Source organism: Geotrypetes seraphini, chromosome 1 (genome assembly GCF_902459505.1).
Source record: "Geotrypetes seraphini chromosome 1, aGeoSer1.1, whole genome shotgun sequence".
Taxonomy (NCBI): domain Eukaryota; kingdom Metazoa; phylum Chordata; class Amphibia; order Gymnophiona; family Dermophiidae; genus Geotrypetes; species Geotrypetes seraphini.
In genome coordinates, this window is record NC_047084.1 from 41,682,060 (window position 1) to 41,698,573 (window position 16,514).

At 41.1% G+C, this 16,514-nt stretch overlaps 1 long non-coding RNA gene across 4 annotated transcripts in view; it reads right to left on the minus strand.

The window, feature by feature from the left end:
- Positions 1 to 1,852: 1,852 nt before the first annotated feature.
- The window catches only part of LOC117353890, a 243,113-nt gene continuing 228,451 nt past the window's right edge, over positions 1,853 to 16,514 (minus strand). For 3 of the 4 annotated variants that reach the window (XR_004538064.1, XR_004538065.1, XR_004538062.1), the window contains exon 3: positions 1,853 to 3,239. This is a non-coding gene — a long non-coding RNA (uncharacterized LOC117353890). Of the gene's footprint in view, positions 3,240 to 4,323; positions 4,944 to 16,514 lie in introns of those variants that run through there. The other variant, XR_004538066.1, reaches the window with a different exon arrangement.

Sequence of the window (16,514 nt, forward strand, 5' to 3'; positions counted from 1 at the left end):
CTGCCTTCTCCTGCTTGTTCAGGTATTTAACATTAAAAATCAATACAAATATTGATTCTACAACACTTTAACTCACTTTATTTAGGATTGTCAACAGTGGAAAATTCCATAAATGAGACACCTGAGTAACACACTTAAGGGATTGTTTGCAGTTAGAGTATCAAGTGGGCAAGATTGAAAATAACACATTTATTTGAAGAGCATTTCAGCCAACTGTTTGATGGCCACAGTGGAGGACTTTGCAGGCCGTACATTGGAGACCACTGTCATAATATAATGGGCAAGAAGCTCAGCCACTGTTTGGTAAAATAGAGGAATTTGTCATCAAAATGTAGGGGACATTGTCAGTCTTAAGCTTCATTCCAATTCATTTACCCTCTTGATCAATTTGCTGCAAAACAATAGCAGGTAAGAAAGAAAGATCTTCTTGTCAAACTTGCAAGTCCATTATTTTTTTGTGCCAGTGAGAAAGCTATAGTGATATAGTTTTTATCTATCAATTGCTGTGATTCTGTGAAATCTAAGAATATCTCCTGCAGAAAAATTGTACGAGTCCACTTTCTTAATGCAAGTGAGAATCTTATGCCTCTTAATGGGATTATTCAGACTCTTCACATTTACAGATAGTATTCTCAGATACCATTTTAGTGATTTATAATACCATCTGGACTTTAACAGTCTCTCTTTCTTACAGACAAGACGAAAGAAAAAATAGTCTCACCTTACAAGGTGACCTCTAGCAGTAGTCTTGTAGTACTACTGCTAGGGGGTCATATTTCCATATAATGACATATAAACTCTTATCTGGAAGTATGATTCTTAGCAGTAGTACCACATGATTACTGCTAAAGGTCAACAATGCCATTTTGGATGATGACTCTGGCAAGGGCAGGAACAATTAGGGATCATCCCTGCATGGACCACCAGGGACCAGGGATTTTACAAAGCTAGTTCCAGTGATCAATAGGAGATAGAGAAGTCTTTGGGAATGTTAGGGCCTAATTCTATAAATGGCACCCTAGTTAGGCACCGCTAGGTGCCATAATTGAGGTCGCCTAGCGATACCTAACTAAAATTTGTGCCTAATCTAAATTAAATCAATTAGCTTAAATTACATGGTAATTGACAGCACCATTGAAGTTAATTGAATAATTACTAAATTAAAAGTTAGATATGGATTTACATGTGGTGCCTAGTGATGGCTAAGTGGAGGTGCCTTCTGAAAAGTAGGTGTGGTTAAAGGTGGAGAATAGGTGTGGTTGACTTAGCTTTGCTCTCCAACTTAAGTGCTGGTAAATTAGGCCTGGTAAAACCAGGTCTAATATTCCAGTGCCTACCTGTAAGACACATAACGATGCTTAAACACGCCTAGGTGATGTTAGGTGGGATGTTAGGTGGGTACCTAGCAGTTGATTGATAATTGCACCGAACAGTGCCTAAAATGTAGGCACTGCTTGGCGCAGCTTATAGAATCAGGCCTTTAATGCCTTAAACAGGGAGGGGGATCTTCTGGTGGGAAAAGGGAATATTCTAGCAGGAGGGGTTTACCACCGGGAGGTCCTTCAAGTTGGGGGGGGGGCCTGATTAGTGGGGTACTAGTAGGAATCCTTGAATGGAAGGGGGTGTAAGAAGAGGTTTCACCTTGGGGTGCTACAACTACTTGTAATATTGTCACAGTCCGTACCCCTGGATAGCACAGCGGGCCCTGTGACTATAACAAATATTGAGCTGGCTTAGACCCCACTGACTTAGGGAACTCTTCAGGTTTAAAGTCTGTTGTCGGTTGCCCACAATAGGGCGGCAGGTAACTATTTCCTTTCCTTCTGCGAGAATAAGGACTCAGACAACAAAGCAGATTTCCAGCTTTTATTCTGGCCAAAAGCCAGATTGTAGTTAAAGCTCACCACTATCTTGCAATGGAAAAATACTTCAAAACAATTTCCAGAAAAATAAGAAGCACAAAAGAAAATAGCCAATAAACACAGGCTCTCAGTAAAAGTCAGAATAGTTGAAAGTTCAATTGCTGGTTCCTGGACTTTAAGTTTAAGCTATAGTCCTCTTCACCAGGACAGCCTTGTGTACATGTTAATTCAACTTTATAAGTCACATGGAAAAGGTTTCAAAATGGAGTTCTTCCCTTTAGCAGCATAAGAAATTGTCACAAACATTTTTGTATTCAACATGCACTGCTGGATACTCCCGTAGATCTGAGAGAATGATTATTATCCCCAGAACTCAAAGCACTTCAGAAAGAACTGTGTCGTTCTAAACAAGCAGCCTTTCTCCAGCTGTTGCCATGCCAACCACTTCTCAGCTGGTTCAGCTCAAAACGTAATACAGTGCAATCACAGAAAAATCTCAGGGTTTTTTCATGTGCAGTTTACACAACCTCCAAGTTCCATTACTTGTTTTAACTTAGTCACTCTCCTAGTAGGCAGTTTTCCAAAGTAGCAACTTTCAAACACAAAAAAGTCAGAACCCAAATTAGCACAAATATTGGCAGCTTCAAAATCCCCACAACTCACTTTTACAGCAACTTATGGCCATGGCTTCCTCATAAGTTCCCGACCCTGTTGCCATGATTGGAGTATTAATAAACTCCATTTCTCAGGCTATTCCTCCACTGGAAAGGATTTCTTCTATCTCCCAATCTCCATTTCTGCTGCTGTCTGGCTGGGGTAAGAGCTCAGGTTTCTCCCTGCATGGCTGCTTGCCTGCCTGCTTCTCTCCCTTCTGCTCTCTCATTGTCTGCTCTTTACTGAGCTCATAGCCTCACCCCCTCAGCCTTGTTAGGGAAATGGGACTGCTTTCTCTCCTCAGCTGTGTATGTTTCTCAGGGACAGCATTTTTTTGTCTCTGCCTTACAGGAGCAGAGTGCAATCTGGGCTTTTACCCTTTAACTGGATTGGCAAAGGCTCTGGGTTGAATAAAGTCTTCTTGCTTGTTACTGACTCACCCTTGCTGCACTGGTGGTAGTCAGTGATATCAGGTTCTAGCTTGCTGATTTGGTCAGCTCTTCTGCACAGAGGCAAAATGTTCCTATGCCTTTTCTTAGGGACAAATCATTTATTGACAGTGGATTTGTCACATTATGTGGCCTAGGAGCATTAGGCCATGGCTTGGTAGCCAAATGTTTCCAGGCCAATGAAACAGCAGATCATACTGGAATACTGCAGGCTGTTGGCTCCTTGGTACATCAAGATATGGTAGATTATAGTACTGAAACAGTCTTGGATGTTCTGGAAGAAACAAAGAGAATTTTGAATCAGTCTAAGAAGGATTCCTGACCTAGCTTGACCTCCTTTCATCTAGTAGATCATGATTTGCTACTAGAAAGATAAGTAAGTTCAGGGATTTGTGAAAATGCATTTAGGTTAACAAGAGTTCCTCCAACTCTTGGACAATCACGTATGATGTTCCTCACAGTTCTCCTATTCTTTTTAAAATGCTCATATATCCTTTGTGGTGCTTGATTAGACAACCAAAACAGGCACATGGGAGAGGAGGAGATAGTGGATTATGTGGATGAACAGACTGGATGGGCCATTTGGCCTTTATCTGCCATCATATTTCTATGTTTATTGGCATTTAATATACAGCCCTATCTTGAAGAAGCTCAGAACCATGTGCAATTTTTTTCTCTCAGGTACTCTAAGCATTTTCCCTATCTGTCCAGGCAAGCTTGCAATCTAACTGAGGTACCTGGGGCAATGGAGGATTAAGTGACTTGCCCAGCATCGAGAAGAACAGTACTGGGATTGAACCCACATTGTCAGGCTGATGAGGCAGCAGCTCTAACCACTAGGCCACTCTTTTTACTAACAATTGTTATTTTCCATAGCAAGTACATACATATCTACAGTATATTTCCACTTGATTAGCAGTTAGATGATTGATCATTTTCATAAAAATTAATTCAGAAAAAGCTGTTCCTCTGTGGGTTGAGAGAACAGTAAAGCAGCCTCCTGAGGTTGGTCCAATTATTAAGGGTTTTATTTTTCCCTTATATGAGGGACTGCTGAAAAGTTCTCAAACTAGCCAAGAAGAACATAAGAACATAAGAAGTTGCCCCCGCTGAGTCAGACCAGAGGTCCATCTTGCTCAGCGGTCCGCTCCCACGACGGCCCATCAGGCCTAGTGCCTGAACTGTGGTCCCTGATTAATTTTATAACTTACCTCTAATCCCATCCCTATAATCTACCTCTACTCTTATCTGTACCCCTCAATCCCTTTGTCCTCCAAGTACCTATCCAAAGCTTCTTTGAACCCCTGTAGCGTGCTCCTGTTTATCACATCCTCCGGTAGCGTGTTCCATGTATCCATGGAGCCATGAAACTTACAAGTTATGCCACACTTTTCTTGACATTTTTTATTTCATTTCCTATCACTGAAATGAAAAGTATCGTGAAATCCTTAATCCCAGAGAATGATGGAAACTTTAGTAGCATCTGTTGCAGTAAACCAAATCTCGCTCCTCCTGATAATTATTGAATTGTGGGGCCATATAAAGAGGGGCCTGACCATATAGAATTTTAAATACAAATATACAAACGTTAAATAGACTCTGGCTTCTACTGGCAACCAATGAAGCTTCAAACTTACAATTCAATAGGCAAACATCTCACATTATCTTACATTCTTTATCATTACAAAAGGGGCCTCAAAAACTTATATTCAATACAACTCCAGGTGCAGAGGTGGTTTTTTCCTGTGCTTTTTGTCAGTAAATTTTTCTACATATCAGCTTTATTTTTATCTTCTCTACATGATCAGGTGCTGATTACATCATCGACCATAATATTGGGAAAAATGTGGCAGGGTTAGGCTTGTTTGCATCTCGAAAAGTTTCAGTATGATTAAAGTGCCTTGTATTTCTGCCTTCTTTTCCTCCCAGTGGCTCCAGTTTGCCTGTCTTCCCTCTTCCTTGATGTTAGAGTTGCCTACTAAAAACAAATGGAACCAATGAGACATTGATTAATTTAAGGGTGTATAAATAGAAAATCCTTTAATGCATAACACTTTACCATTCATCCAAAAATGAATGTACATCCCAGGTACTTTGAAAATGACCTCTATTTTCTCTGAAGATATTTACTCTTTCAGTACAAATGAAGAAAGTATTGTATATTTCATTATGATTAATCAGCTAATTCAAGTTTATTTCAATTATATCAGGCTTTTATTGCTATAGGCAAAAATTGGGAGAACCCTTTGGTGAATACAGTCATAAAATATCTAAACAGCTATAATAATTTAATATATCTATGTAACTCAGTGAAGCATTTCAAATTTACCAACACATTCATTGAACATTTGCTATAATACTGCTCTCATTGTCACAGCAGGCTCAGGAAATACAAAGAAAAAACAGAACAGAAATATGATTCCTAATTGAGCTGAGAAACTGGTTTGCAATTAAAATCACTTATGCAACATTTAAATATACATTTTTCAGACTTCCTACTGATTTCTAATTGTTTAAGTTACAAGTGTTAAAATCTATAAAGTTCAATCTGGATAAAAAATGAGCACAGTTATAGAGAATGACACAGGGATAAATTTTTCCCCATCCCCACGGGAACTCATTTTCTCGTCCTGTCCCGGCAAGTTCTTTTCCTGTCCCTGTCCCTGTCCCATTCCTGCAAGCTCTGTCCTCATCTGCACATGCCTCAAACACTTTAAAATCATAAGAAATCAAAACCCTGCTTTTCAAAAAATTCATCCAAATATCTTAACCCCTCCTCTTTTACCTCCAGAAGATTCACCTACCTTCAGATAACCTTCCCCCAAATTACCCACCTTAACACCTTCCAATTAAACAAATACCATAAATAGATTGTAACCTACCCTCTCTAACTGCATTCCATATGTATTTTTCATACAGTTCTTCACTGTCAGTTTAATTTCCATCCTATAAGTTCACATAGAATTTTTCTTTTTTCAACCATCTTTATTTTCTCTTCTTTATTAATTTCCAGGTACTTTAGTTAGATTGTGAGCCTTCGGGACAGTAAGGGAATTTTTTAAGTACCTTCTTACTTCTCATTTATAATCTTAATGTATATTTTCTTCAAACCGCTTAGAACCTAACGGATGTAGCGGTATATAAGAAATAAATTACATTACATTACATTACATTAAGGCAGAGCTTATAGGGACGAGACAGGGACAGTGACAAAACTTGCGGGGACGAGATGGGAAAATTAAGTTCCTGTGGGGATGGGGAAAAATCTGTCCCTGTGTCATTATTTACACAGTCATATGTATAGAAGTTCACATGGGGAAGTTCTGCCATTATGAAGAGGCGGGCCTGTTGGCCGGAGGGTGAAGGCATCCCTCCAGCCAGCCATACTACAAAAGGTACATAGAGGTAGGGGCTTGTGTGTGTGGGGGGGAGTTCAGGAGTATCAGTGGTTGGGGGTCATGGGTTCAGTGGGGGTTTGGGGGGTGTCAGAGTTGGGAGTCAGGGGGGATTTGGAGGTATCAGTATTGGGGTGGGTCAGCTTTTATTCTGGCCAAAAAGCTCGGTCTGTCTCACTGGCTCCAAAAATCTTCCTTTTGTCTGCATTTTGGAAGATTTTCAGAGCAAGTGAGACAGACCGAGCTTTTTTGAGATTTATGCCTATGGATCTTCAGATGAAGCTATCGCGAAATGCATCAGGACCTAGAATTTGCCTAAATTGCTCAAGTAAACAAGATAAGTCCTGTTATATTTAGTTTTTGAGCGGTTTCCCTAATTTTGAGTGGTTGCCTTATACATAACTCAGTGCAATGATAGAAACCTTCTATGCCAGCTTTTAAAACAACTGGGTTTTCCAGGGGGATTTTGATCTGAAAAGAACACCTTATTTTGAGGACTGCTTTCTAGTTCATGATAAGTGTGTGAGATTGTTTCAAGACAATATTTTTTTTTTTGTGCCTCTCCTTTCTCTTTGATATTATGTAATTTTTTGAGGGGGGACTATTGAAAAATAATTTTTTTCTTCCCAATTCATGTGGTGTTCCTGCAATCTATTCTAGTTTATACTTATGAAGGGAATTTATAAAAATAAAATAAAATTCTGGAATCTCTCAGGGCACACCACTGTACCTTGGCACAGTTTGAGAGACACTGGCTTAAGCTATCCCCTGCTCCTAGCTATAGTTTCAGTCCTGCTCCCCTGTACTTCCTATTGTTATTACAGGGAGGCACTCCTCGGCAAAGGCCTTCGGTGACTAGCCCTTCTTTTCTCCCATGCTATCCTTTCCTATCACTGATTGTATTTTTACCATTCTTCTTTTAGTACTTGCACCAATTTTTTCTTTTCTCTCTGTGTGTTATTTGTTCTCTTTGTAAATAGCTCAGATGCTTTGTGAAGTATGAGGACTTAATAAACTTGAAACTTGAACCAATTTCTAATTTTCAACTACATATTGCCTTCTTTTTTATCCCCTCAAGAGTGTCTCATGAGGGTATTTGTTAAAAGCTTTCTAAAGAAATGTAGCCGATTGGTGAGGCAAGGCTTTGGCTACACCAAATGCCTATGTAAATATTCAGTAATTCCCCCCCCCCCACACACCTTTTATCAAGGTGTGCTGCAGAACAGCACGAGCTAAATGACAATTTGTGCAAAGGAATAGAATGGGTGGCTCAGTATTTAGCTCTCGCTGCTCGGCATTGCAGCTTAATAAAAGAGGGAGTTTATTCTTTATAATAGTTTCTATCATTTTGCCAGGATTACCCCTGAAACCTTTTCAAAAATTGGCATCACATTGGACACCCTTCAATCTTCAGATATGTTATAGCATTTTAGTGATAGGTAAATAGTAAATAGCAATTTCATTTTTATGTTCTTTCAGTACTCTTGGGTGTATACCATCCATTCCAGGTGATTCTTTGCTCTTTAGGTTGTCAGTTTGGCCTATTATATCTTCTAGTTTCACTAAGATTTGTTTCAGTTTCTCTAAATTGTCATTTTTACATACCATATCTGGCATGAGAAGCTCCCTTACATCTTCTTCAAAAAAGAATGAAACAAGAATTCATTTAGGGGGAATTCATCAACCTGTGCTACCACATTAGGATGCATTAAAAATTAGCACACGCTAAACACTAAAGACACCCATGGGAATTTAATGGGCATCTTTAATATTTAGCGCATGCTAATCATTAGTGCCCATTGATGAATTCCCCCTTAGTTTCTCCAGTAAGGGTTAGATTCACTAACCTTCCGATCCATGTCTGATCCTTGGGCGATTGGAGGCAGGCTGACCGATTCACCAACCATCTTCATGCAAATGGGGGTGATCGGAGGCACGGCTTCTGCCGGCTTTAAATTTTTTTTTAATCGGGCATATATTTTGCATGTTTTACACATGCAAAATATCCACCCGATTAAAAAAAAATATTAATCCCCCTCCCTCTCCCGACAAGTGCCCCTTCCCCCCTCCCACCCCAAACCAAAAAAAATATGACGCTGCTTTTAAAATTATGGCAGGAGGGTTCCCACTCCTTCCTGCCATCTCTACTACTTCTCCCACCAATGAATATGGCAGGAGGGATGCCAACTCCCTGCTGCGATCACCACTTTGAAAATTATGACAGGAGGGTTTCCACTCCCTCCTGCCATATCTACTACTTTCCCCACCCCCAAAAACAAATGGCAGGAGGGTTGCCCCGCTCTGGTGTATCATGTGATGCAAGGGGTGGCTCTGATTGGCTGAGGGGCCTGTGGAGCCTCAGCCAATCAGGGACTTCCTTAAGGAGGAGTCTCAGGAAGTCCCTGATTAGCCAAAAACATGCCATTTCCCTCATTTGCATGCATGGATCGGTATGGGATCGCTACACAGGTTAGTGAATTGGGTCAGAGGGAAATTGGGTCGCAAAGGGCTCGCAAACCGATCAGTACATGATCGGTTTGCTTTCTGAATCTAGCCCTAAGACTTTCTCCTCCCTAAATGCCCCTTCACTCTGCAATGGTCTAATAGTCAGGATTTCTACTTCTAATATAGTGAAGAGAGTTGCATTATTAGTTTATTCATTATTACAGGCCATGTTTTGGTTGTAAAATAACCTTCTTCCGGGGCTATAAAGCTCGAACACAAAATTTGCCACAAACACAACAAAATACTATGTGTTGTTTAGCAGGCCTCACTCGTTTGTGCACAGTATTTTGTTGCGTTTCTGGCAAATTTTGTGTTTGTGGTTTATAGCAGTGCCGGACCCTGGAAGAAAGTTATTTTACAACAGAAACATGGCCTATGTCAGGTCTATACCACAATTCATATACTATGTTCTTTTGCATTATTGAACAATTTATTCTGTCAATCTCTGCACCTTATTCAAATTAAAGTTCTTATCAAGATCATCAGTTCCACATTTTTTGTTTTATACTTTGGAGGAAAGGCAAAACAGCAGAGATAAGATAGAGATGTTTAAATACCTATGTATTATAAATGCACATGAGATGAGTCTCTTTCAATTGAGAGGAAGCTCTGGAATGAGGGGACATAGGAAGAAGGTGAAAGGGGATAGATTCAGAAGTAATTGAGGTTAGTTTGTACTTTTTCAAGGAAAGAGTGGTGAATGCTTGGTATGGCCTCCCGATGGAGGTGGTAGAGAGAAAGGTCTGGATTCTTGAACTGGTGCCAATATCGGTGGCTGCCTTAAAAGCAGCTACTGATTGTATGTCAATCACACATTGGTGCTGGTTTTGGAAATGCGCCGGCGTGAAAGATAGGTGCTAGAAATGTAGGCCTGGGTTTTCTGGGACTACATTTCTGGTGCCTATCTTCATGTGACTCATGCATATGTAGGTGCTTTAGGCCACCTAACGCCACTTCCGGTGTTTGGCAACCTATGTAGGCATGATTCTGGTGCCAATTATCCAACTGCCTGTATGTGCCTCAAATCTCAATTAAAAATGCCATTTGGATGGTGTTTTTAACAGAGGTTTAGGTACCTACCAGCGTCTAGAAAATCAGCACTGGTTCAAGTATCTGGGCCAAAGAGTGTATCTGAATTCAAGACAGCTTGGGACAAGTATATTGTATCATTAAGGGTGAAGAGGGGATAGTGGATAGTAAGGTTGGGTAGACTAGATAGGCCATATAGTCTTTATCTGCCTTCTTTTTTCTGTTTCTATGTAGTACTCCCATAGAAAATGTCCCTAACATACTGTCTTGCCCATTAAAAAAAAATCTGTCAGTTAAAGAGTTTCTTTTGAAAGACAAGCAATTATGCTGTCAATTAGTTGGCTCAGCTGGGTCAGTATTTCCTCACAGACTTCTAATAGTGTTATTATGCTGGCAGCTTGTCTTTAGTTTAAGAAATGAAATTACAATATAGACATTAGAAAATCAGTTCTAAATAGCACCTTAATCTAGTTTAGTTCATGGAAGTTACATTTTGTAATGTACTCCTCCTAGAGCTCTGCCCCTTGTCTGGTGTGCCTGTTTGAGCAACTGCTAATAGTCAGTGGCACTGACCCTCTAAGTCCTTTTTAAACCAATGGTGCTTTCTCGCAGAGGCGCTTCAAACACTGAAGCTGAAACCCAAAAAGAATCTTGGTGCTATGCCAGGTTTTCCTCTTCACACACGTTAGAACCACAATAAATGCTCCTTCTCACTGCTGTCTTAACTCTGACCTTTAGGATCACTAAATTGGCTCACTAACTACTGACCTTCCTGACACATTGGTTCACTTAGTTTGAGACTTCATATGGCAAAGAATATGTTTCTTTATTTCCGCAGGCTTGGGGATCTTCATAGTCATTTATGTAGCCCAAGACCTGCTGTGCCTAGCTATGGAGCAATTTCTATCTCTGGCTAGGGTGGTCATCTTTCCTTTCTAGTAAAGCCTCTCTTTGTCCTAGGAGTGTTTCTCATTCTAGATGTTGCATTCTCTATGTGAAATCTCTCCTATACAGTGCTCTCTACAAAGCTACCACACCTCCCTCCCGAATTCTTTCTTCCTCATCATAGGTACCCTATGTTCTCCGTCTGCTACAATGTCCTCTTCACAATTGAACCCAGCTACTCGCTGGTGTCTGAGCATTTTCAATGTAATATGTAAAAAGTTAAGTCTTATACTGTAATCCAATGTATATTTCTTCTAACCAACTTGCACCTTGTAATCACTGACCGCTCAGTGACCTCTTATCTATTTATTCACTGTAATTCGCTGACTGTACAGCTCTTCTTTCATTGTGAACCGCCTAGAAGTCACAAGATTGTGGCAGTATAGAAAAAATAAAGTTATTATTATTATTAATAATAAAACCCCATTTGTTAATTAGTACAGCTGGGAATCTAATTGGTTTTCCACCTTCCCTATGCTCATCAGCTGAGCTGGCATGGAAAGCCCTGAGATCGGTGCCTTCAGGAAATCCTGCCAGCTCAGCTGATCAGGATTCCCCTACAATCAGCTCAGCTGGCAGGGAAAGTAGCAGCAGTGGTGGGCAGAATACTCCCCCCAACCAGCAGGAGGGATGCCTACCAGCAGGAGAGATGCCAACCAGCAGGAGGGACACCTCCAACACCCCTACACCCGAAATTAGCAGGAGGGATTTGCACTCCCTCCTGCCTGAATGACTCCCCCTGACACCCTCTACACCCAAAATTGGCAAAGAAAGTGATGCCCACTCCCTCCTGCCTGAATGACCCCACCCCCTCGACATCCCCCACCCCCAAAATCAGCAGGAAGAATGCCCACTCCCAACTGCCTGGACAGCCCCTTGAATCCTCCCCCCACCACCATCTGAAATCAGCAGGAATGATGCCCATTATCTCCTGCCTGAATGACTCCCCCCCTTCCCGACACCCCTCATACATTTACTGGAAGTCCGGCAAGAGGGATGCCTTTCCCTCCTGCTTGCAGACCCACCTCTTCAAAATGGTGGCCCTTCCCCTTCCCAGTGCATCCTGGGATGCACTAGGAGGGGTCTAAGGCCTTGATTGACCCAGATGTCTAAGGCTACTCCCTGCCGATTTTGGTTGTGGGGTAGTGTCAGGGGGAGTTATTCAGGCAGGAAGGATAGAGCATTCCTCTTGCTGATTTCAGGTGAGGGGGTGTCAAGTGGGTCATTCAGGCAGGAGCGAGTGGGCATCCCTTCTGCCGATTGGGGGGGTCTTCTGCCCACCACTACTGCTGCCCTCCATGCCAGCTGAGCACAACAGGGGAATCCTAGACCAGCTGAGCTGGGAGGACTCCCTAAAGCCACAGTTTCGAGGAGTCCTGCCGCTCAGCTGATTGGGGATTCCTCTGCCGTGATCAACTGATGGCAGGCTGCAGAGCATTGTCTGGATTCCCCAGCAAAGATAGGCACCAGAAATGTAGGTCCAGGTTTTCTGGGCCTATATTTCTGGTGCCTATATTTCGCCTCTTAGGCACTTTAGGCCACCTAATGCCACTTCCGGCGTTGGCCATGCCTACTTTGGCGTTTGGCAGCTTAAAGCACCTATGTGTGATTCTGGTACTTTATATTTAGATGCTGGTTGGTGCCTCAACCTTGCCAATTTTTACCATTTCTAACAACATTTTTTAATTAATTTAGGCATCAGTAGAATTTCCCCCTAAATGTTCGTTTGAGAACTGAAGAGGTTCTGTGGTGCAGAGCTATTTCCCGTCAGTATTCCTGATATACTAACAGGCTCTGTGTGTGAGGTAATTGCTGAGGAATTTCATTATTTCTGAATCAGAAATACTTGGATATACAGATAAAGCTGAGATGACTCAGATATTGTGTGAATAAGTGTGTTGAAACTCTGTGAGCTGATTTCAAATTAGAAGCATTTTTTTTTTCCTGGGAGGGTCAGCTTTGGGATACAAGAAGTATCTGTTATGTGCAAATTTATCTCCCCCCCTCCCCTTTTACTAAGCCTATTAGAAATTTCTACCGTGGCACGGAGCGCTAAATGCTCTGACACTCATAGAATTCCTCACTGGTACACCTAAATAAAGACATGCCCATTTATACCAGACTAATGGGAGGCATAAATAGCACCCCTACATGCAGCATAAGTGTCAACCCCGCCCCTGACCCTTCTATGCTCTGCTTGTGGCATAGTCAGATGATTGATTTAGGGTGAGCCTGAGAGCAAGGGGACTATGTCACTTGAAGCCCAAATGATGAAGTTACAACTGTCTTATCATCAGAAGAGACTGGAGAAGGACATCATGTTTGGGAAGATCAAAGGAAGAGGGTGACCTGCAATCAGACAGCTGGACCCGTTGAAAACAACCATGGGGATGATGCTGGAGGATCTTTCCGGATTAGCACAATAACGATTTCTTTTTAGATCCACAATTCATCAAGTCACGAGGACTCGAACACGAATCAATGACACCTAACAATGCTTTAAGTTTAAAAAATGAGTTCTTTTGATTGGAAAACAGTCTTTCTTCACTAGCCTTTCCAATTCTTCTGTCTCATCCTGAAATTTGTTTTAGATTTAAAAAGAAAATCCAACATATGCTGATATATGTTGGCATGAAATAGCACTTTCTGTAAACTACTACAGGTAATCCCAGTTGCAATTTCTCTTTCTCAGCCATCTGTTCTGTAATAGTAAAGCATAATATGTGCTTCCTATTATTTACTTCATGGTGCTACCACTTTCTCATTTATTACAGCAACTGCATACTACTTATATTTTCATTGGGGGCAATGAATATGCCACCCAGGTCAATTCATATTTCTGTAGCATAGCATGAGTGAGTCGATTTGTACATGGCACTTTTTCATATGATCCAGTCCTTTACAAATTCTAATGAGAAGTTATTATAAAAGTATAAAATAGATCTGAATCTAAACATACTAGTAAACAAGGACCAAGACTTTCACATTGAAAAGAAAAAATAAATCATTATAAAATCTGCTTGCCCTGGAATTGGTAGCATGGTATGTTGCTACTATTTGGGTTTCTTCCAGGTACTTGTGACCTGGATTGGCCACTTAGAAACAGGATACTGGGCTAGATGGACCATTGACCTGACCCAGCATGGCTATTCTTATGTTCTTATGATTTAGGCAATGCCAGTAGCATAAATTCAAATCAAGGACCCGCAAATTACAATTTTGGAATGGGACCCCTGTCACCAAGAGTCCAAGGGACAAACATGAGGGGAATTTCCATTTCAACACTATGAGGAACCAACAGTTAGTTGCATTCATAACTGAATCTGTGGAGGGGCATAATTGAAAGGGACGTCTAAGTCTGTTTACGTCCATCTTGCAAGTCGTCCAAAGTAAAAAAAGGCTTAAGACACATTTTCGAAAAATACGTCCAACTATTTTTTAGTTTCGAAAATCGTCTAATTATACGTCCTGCCGATCTGATCATCCAAGCCGCTAAATTGTCCATCTTTATACCACATTTTCATCCAACTTTCCGTCCAAGTCAAAAATGCCTAGAACAAGCCCTGTTGGACGTGGGAGGGGTCTGCAAAGTGATGGACTGCACAACCAGACATGCCACTTAAATAGTGGGGTACCTTACAGGGCACTGCTGTGAACTTCACAAAAAGGGTGCCATGTCTTCTCCTCCCTACAGCTCCATTATAGGTTAAGGTGAGCCCCCCAAACCACCTCCAGAATCCCCTAGACCCACTTATCTACCACCCCAATAGCACTTATGGCTGCAGGAGCCACTTATATGCCAGTACAAAAGGGTTTTGGGTGTGTATAGAGCAGTGCACATGTTTAAGTATCAATGCAGTGATTACAGGGGCTTATGGGCATGGGTCCTTCTCTCTATGGGTCCCTAATCCACTCCCAAGATAGCTTAAGTTGCCTCTGTGCTGGACGACTAGGCTTTCCTATGCCAGGTGGCTAGGTGATGATGGTCTGGAGGCTGAATTCTAAAGATATGATTAATATTTTTATGCGGGGGGGGGGGGTTGGTGATCACTGGGGTAGTGTGTGGGGGTCTGTTTTATGTGTTTGCAGTGCTTATCTGGTGAGTTTAGGTGGGTTTTTGTGACTTAGACCATGTTTTACATGGTCTAAGTCACAACGTCCAAGTTCCGTCGATCGTGGGCTATATAACTTTTGGTTATACATGCTGTATGAATAACTCTAAGCTGGCCCATGTCCCGACCAACTCCTGCCCTCGACACTCCTCCCGAAACGCCCCATTTAGCTTTGGACATTCAGCAGCACTATGAAAGGCCTAGGTCGTTTAGAAATAAGTCCAAAACCCGTTTTTAGTATCGGCACTTGGACGTATTTGAGAAATGTTCGTCCAAATGCCGACTTAGGCTGGTTTTTGGACGTATTTATCTTTCGATTATGAGCCCCATAGTGTTTATAACCTGATAAAAAAAATAGTTCTTTCTAAAATGTCCACTGCAAGGAAAAAAAAAGAGGAAGTAAAAAAAAAAGTATTTGTCAATCATGCTAGAATTTTTTAGATGGCAATAGAGTCACAAAAGTCCTTGAAGTAGAAGAAAAGTTCATCCTCGAGAAGTTCCTTCTCAGGGGCTCAAGGAGCTCCTTCTCAGGGGCCCCTGAGAAGTCTACATTGATACATCAGTTCATTGATACATCAGTTCATGAAAATTTCATTGATGCATGGGTTCTTCCATGCATCAACTTCATGGAAGGGAAGGGAACTCAAAGATACATAGGACTTTTTGCTTGATGGTTAGATGTTTGCATGAATTTATCATTAGGCCTAGTTGTAAGGATCAAAAGAGTTCTGGAAGACCACAAACTGGCAGACTTGTGTTTTGCTGTGCACTACTGGGTGACTCTAGCGAAAGTTGAGCAAGCTAAGACTTGCATGGAGCTTCAAGCCCAAACTTGCAAGCACATTCTTGAGAAAGCAGACTAGACCTTACAGCTTAGGAAAGTAGATGCTTGGGAACATAGAATCATAGTAAATGGCCCATCCAGTCTGTCTGAAAGCAGATTTTAATATAGAACCCATCACTTAATGGCCCCTTTTCTTTGTCCTTTACCCACTCTTTCAAAGTAGTACCATTGCTTTTTTAGGATTGTAACTGTAGATCCATGTAGGATATTTCAATGCTCTCCCACAGATCTGATGGTTTTAATGCAGTATTTCTCTTTCTTTTTTTATTATTATTTCTTAATTAATTTTCAGAATATTCACAAGCATAAATCTTGTTCCATATAATAAAGAGAAGGGAACTATTCAAAACACAAAAATTTTTCCACATTAAATGGTATCAATTTTTCCTCTTCCTTAGACCACAAAGTATTTCTCTTTCTTATATACACATACACAAACACAATACTTATATCCTCCAGTTCAGGGGTGCCCACACTTTTTGGGCTTGCGAGCTACTTTTAAAATGACCAAGTCAAAATGATCTACCAACAATAAAATTTAAAAAAAACACAACGTACACTGTACGCATAGAAAATGTTAATTATCATTCCTATTCCAGGGTTTTTCAAAGAGGTCAAAGCAGATGACTATACACTGTCACCTCAGTAACAACCATACAAAAATAGACAAATATACCCTCCTCCCTTTTTACTAAACCACGATAGCAGTTTTTAGTGCA